Source organism: Staurois parvus, unplaced genomic scaffold (assembly GCF_062004578.1).
Source record: "Staurois parvus isolate SC_StPar_1 unplaced genomic scaffold, SC_StPar_1.0 ptg000191l, whole genome shotgun sequence".
Lineage (NCBI taxonomy): Eukaryota > Metazoa > Chordata > Amphibia > Anura > Ranidae > Staurois > Staurois parvus.
This window is the reverse complement of record NW_028317987.1, coordinates 4513223-4525368: the sequence shown is the minus strand read 5'-3', so window position 1 is coordinate 4525368 and position 12146 is coordinate 4513223. Positions and strand designations below refer to the sequence as shown.

At 46.7% G+C, this 12146-nt stretch overlaps 1 protein-coding gene across 1 annotated transcript in view; it reads right to left on the bottom strand.

The window, feature by feature from the left end:
* The window catches only part of LOC149461899 (uncharacterized), a 104477-nt gene that overhangs the window by 84092 nt on the left and 8239 nt on the right, over positions 1–12146 (bottom strand). The window lies entirely within an intron of this gene.

The following is a 12146-nucleotide window of genomic DNA, read 5'->3' as shown; positions in this document are numbered from 1 at the left end:
GCACAGGGCAGGGATCTGGGCAGACAAGGGACTAAGTCAGCACAGTATAGGGAACTGGACAGACAAGTGGGGTGATTCAAGCACAGGGCAGAGACCAGGGCAGCATGGTATGGCACATCAAGGGTACAGACTGGCAAACTGCAGCAATCAGATCCAGCAGCCACTTAGTCCAGAGTCCAGGCACTATGAGGGATGAGCAGCAATAGACACAACATATGTTCAGGGACTCACCAGTCAACAGAAGTCCAGGCAGCATGGCAGGGAACAGGAGGTCTGGTGGGCAGAGGTTCTTCATATGCTATCTGGTGACATTCTCCCTTACAAACATATCAAAAACTCAAAATGAACTGCTAAAAAGCACTGCAAAACAAACAAAAAGCAAACTGCCAAGGTGTGAACGGAGCCTTACAGATGTTTCTTGGGCTGCAGTTCCTCTGAGCTCCACAAGGTGGTGATCTCACTTCTGTCCAGACAAAAAGCCTCTATGGAAGACAGACAGGAAGTGATGTCAGGTACAGACAGGAAGTGATGTCAGGTACAGACAGGAAGTGATGTCAGACAAAAAGTTCGAAGTGGTTTTGAAGTCGAAAAGAGACGTTACCAGAAGTGGCAGCAGAGGAGGTAATAAGATGTTATTTCCTATTTACACCCAGTAACCCCCATCATGCCCATCCTCTTCCTCCTTAGTCACGTCCGTCCTCTTCCTCCATAATCACGTCAGTCCTCTTCCTCCATAGTCATGTCCGTCCTCTTCCTCCATAGTCACGTCCGTCCTCTTCCTCCATAGTCACGTCCGTCCTCATCCTCCATAGTCACGTCCGTCCTCTTCCTCCATAGTCACGTCCGTCCTCTTCCTCCTTAGTCACGTCCGTCCTCTTCCTCCATAGTCACGTCCGTCCTCTTCCTCCATAGTCACGTCCGTCCTCTTCCTCCATAGTCACGTCCGTCCTCTTCCTCCATAGTCACGTCCGTCCTCTTCCTCCATAGTCACATCCATCCTCTTCCTCCATAGTCATGTCCATCCTCTTCCTCCATAGTCACGTCCGTCCTCTTCCTCCATAGTCACATCCATCCTCTTCCTCCATAGTCACATCCATCCTCTTCCTCCATAGTCACGTCTGTCCTCTTCCTCCATAGTCACGTCCGTCCTCTTCCTCCATAGTCATGTCCGTCCTCTTCCTCCATAGTCATGTCTGTCCTCTTCCTCCATAGTCACTGTGGCGTCTTTTATCTCCAGCAGATGATGATACACACATATATAGTGTGGGAACCCAGATGAACCCCTTCAGGGGCAGAACATTCCCCCACTTCCGGGGCCGGAACATTCTCCTCATTGTGGAGATAAATTCTAGTAATATGGTCCTCTAAACAAACAGCACTGACAATAAATAGACAAGACAAGGACCATCCTGACCATACATGGCCTACAAAGGACAATGATGACACTACACAGGCAGCCAATGGGCAATCATTACACTATGCAGCCAACACAATGATGGAGTGCCGGGGTCAGGAGTATGGAGCATAGAGCCCCTTACATTGCTGCTCAGGAGGAAGGAAACATTCCCCAGCCGGCCATGAAGAATATGTTCCATCATTGGTGTCAGAGGGAGGGAAATACTGAGGGGTCTGAGGGAAGTAGAGGAGCTGAGGGGCTGTGAGGAGGTAGTGGGACTAAAGAACTGGATCCTCTGAGGGTTTCCTGCCTTTGAAGGACAATGACCACCTTCACTTACTTTTCTGACCTCCTTAAAGATCTCCTGCCGGCACGTGTAGGAAGTCTTCACCTCACCATCTCACTGGTCAAGAATTATATTGCAAGACACAAAATAGAACAAAGAAGGACACTTGGTCCTTGGGGAGGTCTGTTTGCATAGCATTAATGCTTAATGGGCAGACAGTCCAATACCTTCCCATACCACAGAATCTGGCAGTTCCCGGTGTTGGAAATCAGAGCCAGAAAAATCCACTGCCACTCTGTACAATGTCCTGGAAATGTCAGAATACTTGGCAACTAAGAGATTAAACCCTTCCCCCTGCTGTCCTCTTCCTACCCACACATAGAAGAGATGAGAACAGACTCCTCCCACACAGCTCTCTACTCCACTAGCACCATCCTCCTGCTACCCAATCCAATCCCTTCTCTTACTGCAGAGAGTGACAGTGACATCACTCCTGTCAGTCAGCAGGCTGCTGGAGATTGGAGCCTTGCAGCCGGAGTTCTGCCAATTATCCTGATTATCCAGCAATTCCGGCCAGCAAGTTCCCCTTCCTGGACCTCATGATGACCCGACATTGACCTCACAGCACTGCCTCAGAGCAAACAAGTCATAGGAAGGATCGTATTTATCATTCCTTGTCTGCAGATCTAATACTCATCAAAACCAGTTCAGGGACCAAACAAACCCAACAGAGAAAAAGGGGATTTCTGATGCAGCAGGTCAAGAGATTAAAATTTTGTAAACCCTAAACAGTCCAGACTGAATATCTTCCCATGGGGGGAGTAGTTCTTCAATGTCCAGCAACCCTTCTATTCCCCCCTCACATCCACATCCTATTATTGTGTGACCAATACCATCCAAATCATTCTTACTTTCATTTCCCAAAGTTATCCGTCTACAAGGAGACCTGTATAGATCACATGATGGCACCAATGAGGATGGAGGGGGACCGGAGTCACATGACTGAGAAGATACTAAACCTCACCCTGGAGATCATCTACCTGCTGACCGGAGAGGTGAGGAGGATTCTGGGAGGTCACATGACATCACTCTCATCTCTATTAATAAAACACAGACCTGACCTGAGAGGTGAAGAGGATTCTGGGAGGTCACATGACATCACTCTTATCTCTATTAATAAAACACAGACCTGACCGGAGAGGTGAGGAGGATTCTGGGAGGTCACATGACATCACTCTTCTTTCTATTAATAAAACACAGACCTGACCGGAGAGGTGAGGAGGATTCTGGGAGTCTAACATGATATTCCTATTGGTTCCTCAATACAGAGATTTCCTCTTCTGAAGTCAGGTGATCATATGACCATCACAGTGCCTCCATGTGACTCCCTAAACCCTGAGAGACACAACATGCAGAAGATTCTAGAAGTCACCAAGAAGATGATGGAGCTGCTGACAGGAGAGGTGAGCGGTGCCGGGAATTCTGGGACATTCTCCAGTAACAGACAAGGGATGTGTCTGGATGGTGACTGTATCATTGTGTGTGTCAGGTTCCTATAAGGTGTCAGGGTGTCACTGTCTATTTCTCCATGGAGGAGTGGGAGTATTTAGAAGGACACAAGGATCTCTACAAGGACGTCATGATGGACAATCAGCCGCCCCTCACATCACCGGGTAAGAGGAGACTTTATTGTAAAGGAGAGAGCAGTACGGAGGATCCACCTAGATCCCCCATCATCTGATAAACACATAGAAACAATGGATTCAGTCAGTGTGTGTGTTTCCTACAGATGGATCCAGTCATGGGAACCCACCAGAGAGATGTCCCCGTCCTCTGTATTCCCGGGATTCCACACAGGAAGGTCACACCATCCCTCACCATCATCAGGTAGATGAGGAACAATCACTGATAGTATCATTAGGATCTGTACATTATCTGCATTGTTACCATTGATGTCATTTTTATTATATATTCAGAGTGGAAACCTGAGAGGTCCTAAAGTTGAGGTTAAAGAAGAGATAAAAGAGGAGGAGGATGAGGATGGGGGGATGGAGAAGTCAGAGCTTCTACAGGGACACAAAGATCTGTACAAGGACACCATGGTGGAGTCATCCAGCTACAGGAACCCACCAGAGAGATGTCCCCGTCCTCTGTATTCCCGGGATTCCACACAGGAAGGTCACATCATCCCTCACCATCATCAGGTAGATGATGACAATTATTGGTAGTTGTGATTTATACACAGCATGTTTGTTACAATGAATGTTTTATTATATCTTTCAGAGTGGAATCCTCGGGGATGAGAATATTGATGTTAAAGAAGAGTATAAAGAGGAGGATGAGGAGTATGGAGTGATGGAGGAGTTTTCAGAAGGACACAAGGATATGATGGAGCCACCTAATACCAGGAACCCACCAGAGAGATGTCCCCGTCCTCTGTATTCCCGGGATTCCACACAGGAAGGTCACACCATCCCTCACTATTACAAGGTTGGTGGGATGGAGCATCTAGAACATGGACTTGTGGAGACAATGTGTGGGTGTTTTTTTATGTGACCTTATATTTTACAGATGATATTTTCTCTCATTTCCTTGATTTAGAGTGGAGATCCAATCGATATAGAATTTGAGGTGAAAGCAGAAGAAGAAGAGGTGTATGTGAGGGATGATCAGCAGTCTATGGAGGAGGATGGAATAACGGGGACATTTATAGAGGAGGACACTCCTACAGAGATCAGCACAGGTGGGTCATGAACACTAAATCCATTCCTCCACCCATACTGCTCACTGATTGGTCCAGAGTAGGGCGGGGACTGGGTGATATCAGCCTGTAATCCCCTGGTCACTTTCCTGAGCTGTGTTCCCCGTCCTGTATTCCTGGATTTCTCTCGGATAATCTTCCTTCTCTGTGCTGGAGACACAATTTATGTCTCTAGACTGGATTTATGGAGGTTCTGGGGTTCAGCTGGCAGCAAAATGTTCATTTTTACTATAGACGTTACTAGACCTAGGCACCTGGGGTGTGTGATTTTGATCTTATTCCTCATGGTGGTGACATAGCAATTCTCCCAGTATTTGTCACCTGTGCCGGGTGGAGGGATATGTCTGTAGTGTCTCAGACCCAAGTCACTGAGTGCAGTCTCAGGAGATGGGAGGCAGCGGTGTGGGATCTCTGCAACTTGTCTACAGGAAACATTTAAGCTTCCACTGATTACTGAATAACAATATTATGAGTCCTGACCCCTGCACTATATACTCTATGTTGTACATTACATCCTCCTGACCCCTGCACTATATACTCTATGTTGTACATTACATACTCCTGACCCCTGCACTATATACTCTATGTTGTACATTACATACTCCTGACCCCTGCACTATATACTCTGTTGTACATTACATACTCCTGACCCCTGCACTATATACTCTATGTTGTACATTACATACTCCTGACCCCTGCACTATATACTCTATGTTGTACATTACATACTCCTGACCCCTGCACTATATACTCTATATTGTACATTACATACTCCTGACCCCTGCACTATATACTCTATGTTGTACATTACATCCTCCTGACCCCTGCACTATATACTCTATGTTGTACATTCCATAGTCCTGACTTCTGCTCTCCCCCCTCCCCCCACTGCTATATATACACATAATATGGATTCTCTTTGGTTACACCCATTTCCTCCCAGCTGGACATTTTATATCGAATGATGTGATTGGAGCACAGACTTTTACATGGTGATAATAATGTGATAACATCCTCCAACTTTGGACCCTTAAACAGAAAGTGATAATGAGGGAGGAGTCAATACCCCAATGATGGTGGTCTTCAGGATCAGTCCAGTCTTCATCTTGGTTGTTCTCCCCCCCATCCTCACTCTCTGACCTCTGGTGGGGCTCAGCCCCGCTGTTCTTCATGACTAAATCATGGACTAAATAAGGAAGTGCAGTACTTCTTGTGTTGGGAAGATGGCGATGAGTGATAGAGGGGGTGGGGACCCTCGTCCTATAATCCCCTCATCACTGTCCCTCCTATAAAAGACAGTTTTGGTTGTTTCCTCACTCTCTGACTAAGGTCCATGAATAAAGAAATGACCTGGTAGGAGATCAAAGGAGCCATTTTCTAGTTCCTTTGAGGGTGGAATTGTAAGCTCCTCAGAGACCAAGCTGCCTGATGTGGGCGGAGTCCTGGTTTGGGGGAACCAATCAGCTCCTGTCTAGTAATCCTCTTTGTCTTTGTATTTTAGTCCATGGCCGGGAGATGAGGAAAACCTCCGAGGATTGTCTCACTTTGTCTCCAGACTGGAAAGTAGAAGATGAGAACATCACACAGTATAGTCCAGGAGAAAACCCGGCTCCCTCCAATGTCCATCCGGCACCACCCAGTGTAGATGGACCATCGGATTCCTTCTATCCTGAGGAACCTCAGACTGTGCGGGACCGGGCCGGCCTTCCAACAGGGAAGAGCTTCTCCTGTACTGAGTGTGGGAAATGTTTCCGTTATAAATCCTATCTTAATAGGCATCAAAGATCTCACACGGGAGAAAAGCCGTATTCCTGTCCTGAGTGCGGGAAAGGTTTTTCAGCTAAGTCCACTCTGTACAAACATCTGAGATCTCACACGGGGGAGAAGCCATATTTCTGTTCTGAATGTGGGAAATGTTTTTCACAAAATTACAGTCTTTATAAACATCAGAGATCTCACACAGGGGAAAAGCCATATTCCTGTTCTCAGTGCTGGAAACGTTTTTCACAGAAGTCCGATCTTTCCAGACATCAGAGATCTCACACTGGTGAAAAGCCGTATTCCTGTACTGTGTGTGGGAAATGTTTTACACTGAAGTCTAATCTTTACATACATCAGAGAACTCATACGGGGGAGAAACCGTATGCCTGTCCTGAGTGTGGGAAATGTTTTTCAGACAGGTCCAGTCTTTGTAAACATAAAAGATCTCACACGGGGGGAGAAGCCACTTTCCTGTCCTGAGTGCGGGAAATGTTTTTCAGTGAAGTCCAGTCTGCACAAACATCAGAGATGTCACACAGGGGAGAAGCCATATTCCTGTCCTGAGTGAGGGAAATGTTCCGCACAGAAGTCCTGTCTTCCTGTACATCAGGGATCCCACACAACCCTGGAGGTGTATTAGTGCTTTAAGTGTGGGAAATGTCTTCTAGATGAATGTTGCTGGACATCCCAGCTCTCATGTGGGGAAGAAGCACACCCTGATATACACCTCAGATATACTCCATGGCTGATCTTCATCATGGAAGGAACAGTCCATAAGGAGATGAGAGGCCCCCAAAGACATGGATGAAGTGTGGGACCGGGTCGGCCATTGATATCAGGAGAAGAAGTTTTCAATGTATTTTCCATCAATGGAAGACATTCCAGCAGCTCAGATGTGATCCTAATAACATTGGTTCCCCCATTCACACAGGAGGAATGGACATGAACTCTCACTGAGGGAATTGCTATACAAACATTCTATGAATAGACCCCCAAATGTCAGGAGACGTTTCTATAAAGACGGGAAGTATGGAGCAGAGAAATGAATAGACCTCCCAGCAATGTTATTACCAGGCTGCAGCTAGGGGGAGCTCTAATGTCACCCCAGCAGAGGGATCCCATCTAGCCCACATTAACCCTCTCACTGCCAGAGCTGTTTCTGCATGATTTTGCACACATGGGAAAATGCAGATTTTGGTCCTGAAGATGAGATAAACCCCCAAACATCTATTCTGTGACATCAGAGGCCCTGGAGAATACAATGGTGGTAGTTCCAGTTTTGTATTTCACATGATTAAGCTCAATGATTTATCAAGATTAAATTTCAGTAAATAAATACACTAAATGTTATATTAGAGAACACAAATGTAAGATTTTACTTTTTTTTTGGGGTAAAATATGAGGTTGTGCCGAGTAAATAGACACCCAACATGTCCATCCTTGGAATGGTGTGTGCTGATGAAATGATGGAAAATGTTGGTCGCCTAAAACCCCCCCCGAGGTGATCATTAACCCTTGTGCTGCCATGGATGGGTGTTGTACTGACCTATAGAACTGCTTCCAGCTGGCCAGGTCAGTACGTCATATGTCCATGGCTTTCCCCTTCTGCTATAACCTCATGGTCTCCTGAGCTTCCCTCCACTCCACAGACCCTCTGCCTGTCCTCTAGGATGGTTCCCTGCACCTCTAACATCCCCCCCGCAGCATTGATCCCCCCACGCAGCACCCATTGCTCGCCCACAGCACAGATCTACCTTTAGCTTCCCTGCTGCTGGCCTCTTCTCCTCTCCCCTCCCACCAGCTTCAGCTGCTGCAGGGGAGCCACGGGGAATCAAAATGTCTAAATATTTCCCCCTGCCGCTCAGACTCCCCCTTGTCCTTAGACCTCTTACTGATCCCCTGAAGCACCTTCCCTTCAGTGCTGCTTTGCCGGCTTCCCCTCTACCCCCGCCCATGGCTGTAGCTGCTGCTGGAGTGGGAGATCAGTGTCATGTTCAGGATGGAGAGTGGAGGGTTGGCATGTTATGTTTACCAGCCCCTTCCTGAATGAACACAAAGAGTGATCAGTATCGATCACTCCTGTGTTCATTCATCACTGAAGCATAGTAAAGAGTGTTTTCTGTGCTATAGTTTCATGAATGAATAGAAGCTTCTGTACAGTAGACTCCTATTTATTCATCTACAGTGCAGCTGAGGTTGCATTGAGGACTCTGAGGGTTTCTTTAGTCCTCTGATATCTAACCACCCCCCTCCCCCACAAAAAAATAAATACAATAAAATTATAAAAACAATTAAAATAATAAAAAAGTGGGGCCTCATCCTTACAGGGCACATTACAGCATAGGCCCATGTCAGGCCTTGTTCACCCGCATGTGTATACAGCGGTGCTCTGTGTATCCCTGTACAACCAGTCCCATTGATGCCAATTGGCACGCAGCGGCTGCACACACACAGCTGCTGATCTCAATCTGACATCCATGTGGATGCATGTCCCAGAAGTCACACTGTCTGCATTCAGGGCTGTGCACCCTCATGGATGTCAGGGTGGGGGCAGCAGCTGTGTCCTCCATGCAGTCTCTGAATCCCCAATGGGACCGCACAGCACGTGTCCATCACCGTGTGGGGAACCGAGGCCTGGCAGGGCGTACACTATAGGATTTCCTGTGTGAACGAGGCCTTAGTAGGACTATAGCAGGAATGTTGTACGTTGTGTTGTGTTTATGTCTCTAATAATGATTTTAGTGTATTTTTAGTGAAAATAGAGATTGGATAAACGTTGCCCAACTATTGCGGGTCTAATATATCTGTAGCACTTTTTATTATTCCACTGGTTCTATGCTTCCAGAAAATGTCTGGTTTGGGGGTCATTTACAAATTCTGGAAATATTAAGTGAAAAATTATAACCTTCAGATTTTTAGACTAAATTGCACATTTACAGTTTTGCAAATATTTGATTTTCACCATTTCCCAAAAAGGCGCAATCTAAAATGTACAAATATTTCTTATTGATTACCGCAGTCCAGTTTTAGATTTAGTGGGAAGTTAGCGGGAATTTTGTGAGTTTTGTTGTTTGTCTCGGCTAACAATGACTTTTATGTATTTTTTTTGTGAAAATATATATATATTTTTATTAACATTTGCACAAATATCACGGGACCTGAAAAATCACTAGCACCTTCTTTTATTCTACTGGTCCTAAGCCAGTGATGGCGAACCTATGGCACGCAGAGCCATCTCAGTGGGCACGCCAGGAGGAAGAGAGGAAGACGAAGAGAACACGCTCTCCTGCGCACCTCCGGGGGCGCGCACCGGGCGATCTCCGTGATCGCTGTGTCCTGCGGACACAGCTGATCACGTGACATGGTAAAAGGCCAATCACAGCGGCCTTTTACCACGTGATCAGCCGTGTCCAATGACACGCTGATCACCGGGAAATGCAAATGCCGGTTCTCGGCTGCACTTTTCTCACGCTGTCAGATCGTGAGGAAAGTACTGCCGAAAACCGGCAGTTGTCAGAACAGGGATCGGCACCGATCATCAGGGTCACTGATCATCAGTGCCCTGATGATCGGTGCCCACCTGTGCCACACACAAGTTCCGCCCACTTGTGCCCAGCAATGCGCCCACCTGTGCCCAGCAGTGCGCCCACCTGTGCCCAGCAATGCACCCACGTGTGCCCAGCAGTGCGCCCACCTGTGCCCAGCAATGCACCCACCTGTGCGCAACAGTGCGCCCACCTGTGCCCAGCAATGCACCCACCAGTGCCCACCTGTGCCGCCCACCTGTGCCCACCAGTGCCACCCACCAGTGCCCATCAGTGCAGCCCAGCAGTGCTGCCAGTCAGTGCCACCAGTCAGTGCCCAGCGGTTGTGCCAGTCAGTGCCCAGCAGTGATGTCAGTCAATGCCACCTATCAGTGCTGTCTATCAGTACCCATTATCAGTGTCGCCTATCAGTGCCACCTATCTGTGACACCTCATTAGTGCTGCCCATCAGTGCCACCCATCAATGATGCCCAGCAGTGCCGCCGGTCAGTGCCGTCTGTCAGTGCCTCCAGTTGGTGCTGTCAGTGCCTCTTATCAGTGCCCATCATTTCCTGCATATCAGTGCATCATCAGAGCCTCCTCATCAATGCTCACCAGTGCCGCCTCATCAGTGCTACCTATCTGTGCCGCCTCATCAATGCCCATCAGTGCTGCCTATCAGTGCAGCCTCACCAACGCACATCAAAGAAGAAATATTACCTGTTTGCAAAATTTTAGAATAGAAGCAAAGGAAACCTTTTATGTTTTTAATTTTTTGCTCTTTTTTCATTTATAGTGCAAAAAATAAAACACCCAGTGGTGATTAAATACCACCAAAAAAAGCTCTATTTGTGTGAAAAAATGATAAAAATTGCATATGGTTACAGTGTTGCATGACCGCACAATTGTCATTGTTAAGTGCAACAGCACTGAAAGCTGAAAATTGTCCTGGGCAGGAAGGGGGTAGAAGTGCCCGGTAGGCAAGTGATTAATTCCAGTGTTGGCACTTTGAAATAAAAAAGTTGGTTTTGTGTTGCAGTTTGGGCATTCGGGCTCAAAAAGGTTTGTCATCACTGTCCTAAGCCTTCATAAAATGTACCCAGTTAGGGACCCCCCCTTCTTTTTATTCTACCTGCCTTATGCTTTCAGAAAATGTATGATTTAGGGGGGGTCACCTATTTATTCTCCCGCTTCTATGCTTTCAGAAAATTTACGATTTAGGGGGGGTCACGTTTTTATTCTCCCGCTTCTATGCTTTCAGAAAATGTACAGTTTGGGGGGAGGTCACTTTCTTTTTATTCTGCCGCTACTATGCTTTCATAAAATGTAGTTTGTGGGGGGGGGCAAATTCTCTTCATTCTACCAATCCTATGCTTTCAGAAAATGTGTGATTTGGGGTGTCACCTTCTTTTCATTCTACCCATCCTGTGCTTTCATAAAATGTACGGTTTTATACGTTTTGGAAACTGTAAGTGAAAAATTATAATTTTTAAATAAAATTGCTCTTTGACAGTTTTGTGTAGATTTGATTTTCTCAATTTTCAAGGCTGTTTGTAAAAAAAAAAAAAAAAAATGGAAACATTTCAAAAATGGTCTGACCACCTGAGTTTAACCACCTCCTGCCCACCGTACAGAGAAATGAGGGATGGGGGGGAGCTCTCTTGTTCTGGGAGGACATATGACATCCTCCCACTCTATCTGCACATGCACACCCCCGGGGACACAGTGGATCACTGATCATGGTAAAGAGCCAATGATGTAGGCTCTACCATGTGATCAGCTGTGTCCAATCACACCTGATCACATGTAAACAGGAAATGCTGCTATCGGCAGTCCTCTCCTCTACACTTTTAATTAGGGCAATGATCATCAGTGCAGCTCCATCAGTGCTGCCTTTCAGTGCCCACCTTTGCCTCCAATCAGTGTACATCAATGCCAAATATCAGTGCCCATCAGAGCAGCCTTTCAGTGTCCACTAGTGATGCCTGTCAATGTCCATCAGTGCCTCCTCATCAGTGCAGTCTATCAGTACCGATCAGTGCTGCCTATCACTGCTGCCTATCAGTGCTGCCTTTCAGTGCCCATCACTGATACCTGTCAATGCCCATCAATGCCTCCTCATATGTGCAATCTATCAGTACCCATCAGTGCTGCCTATCAGTGCCAGTTGGTGCTGCCTATCAGTGCCAGTCAGTGGCACCTATCACTGCCAGTCAGTGTCACCTATCAGTGCCCATCAGTGCTACCTTTCAGTGCCCATCAGTGCTACCTTTCAGTGCCCATCAATGATGCCTGTCAGTACCCATCAGTGTCACCTATCAGTACCATCTATCAGTGCAGCCTCATAAGCACACATCAGTGAAGGAGAAAAATTACTTATTTACATTTTATAACAGAAACTTTTTTCAAAATTGTGTA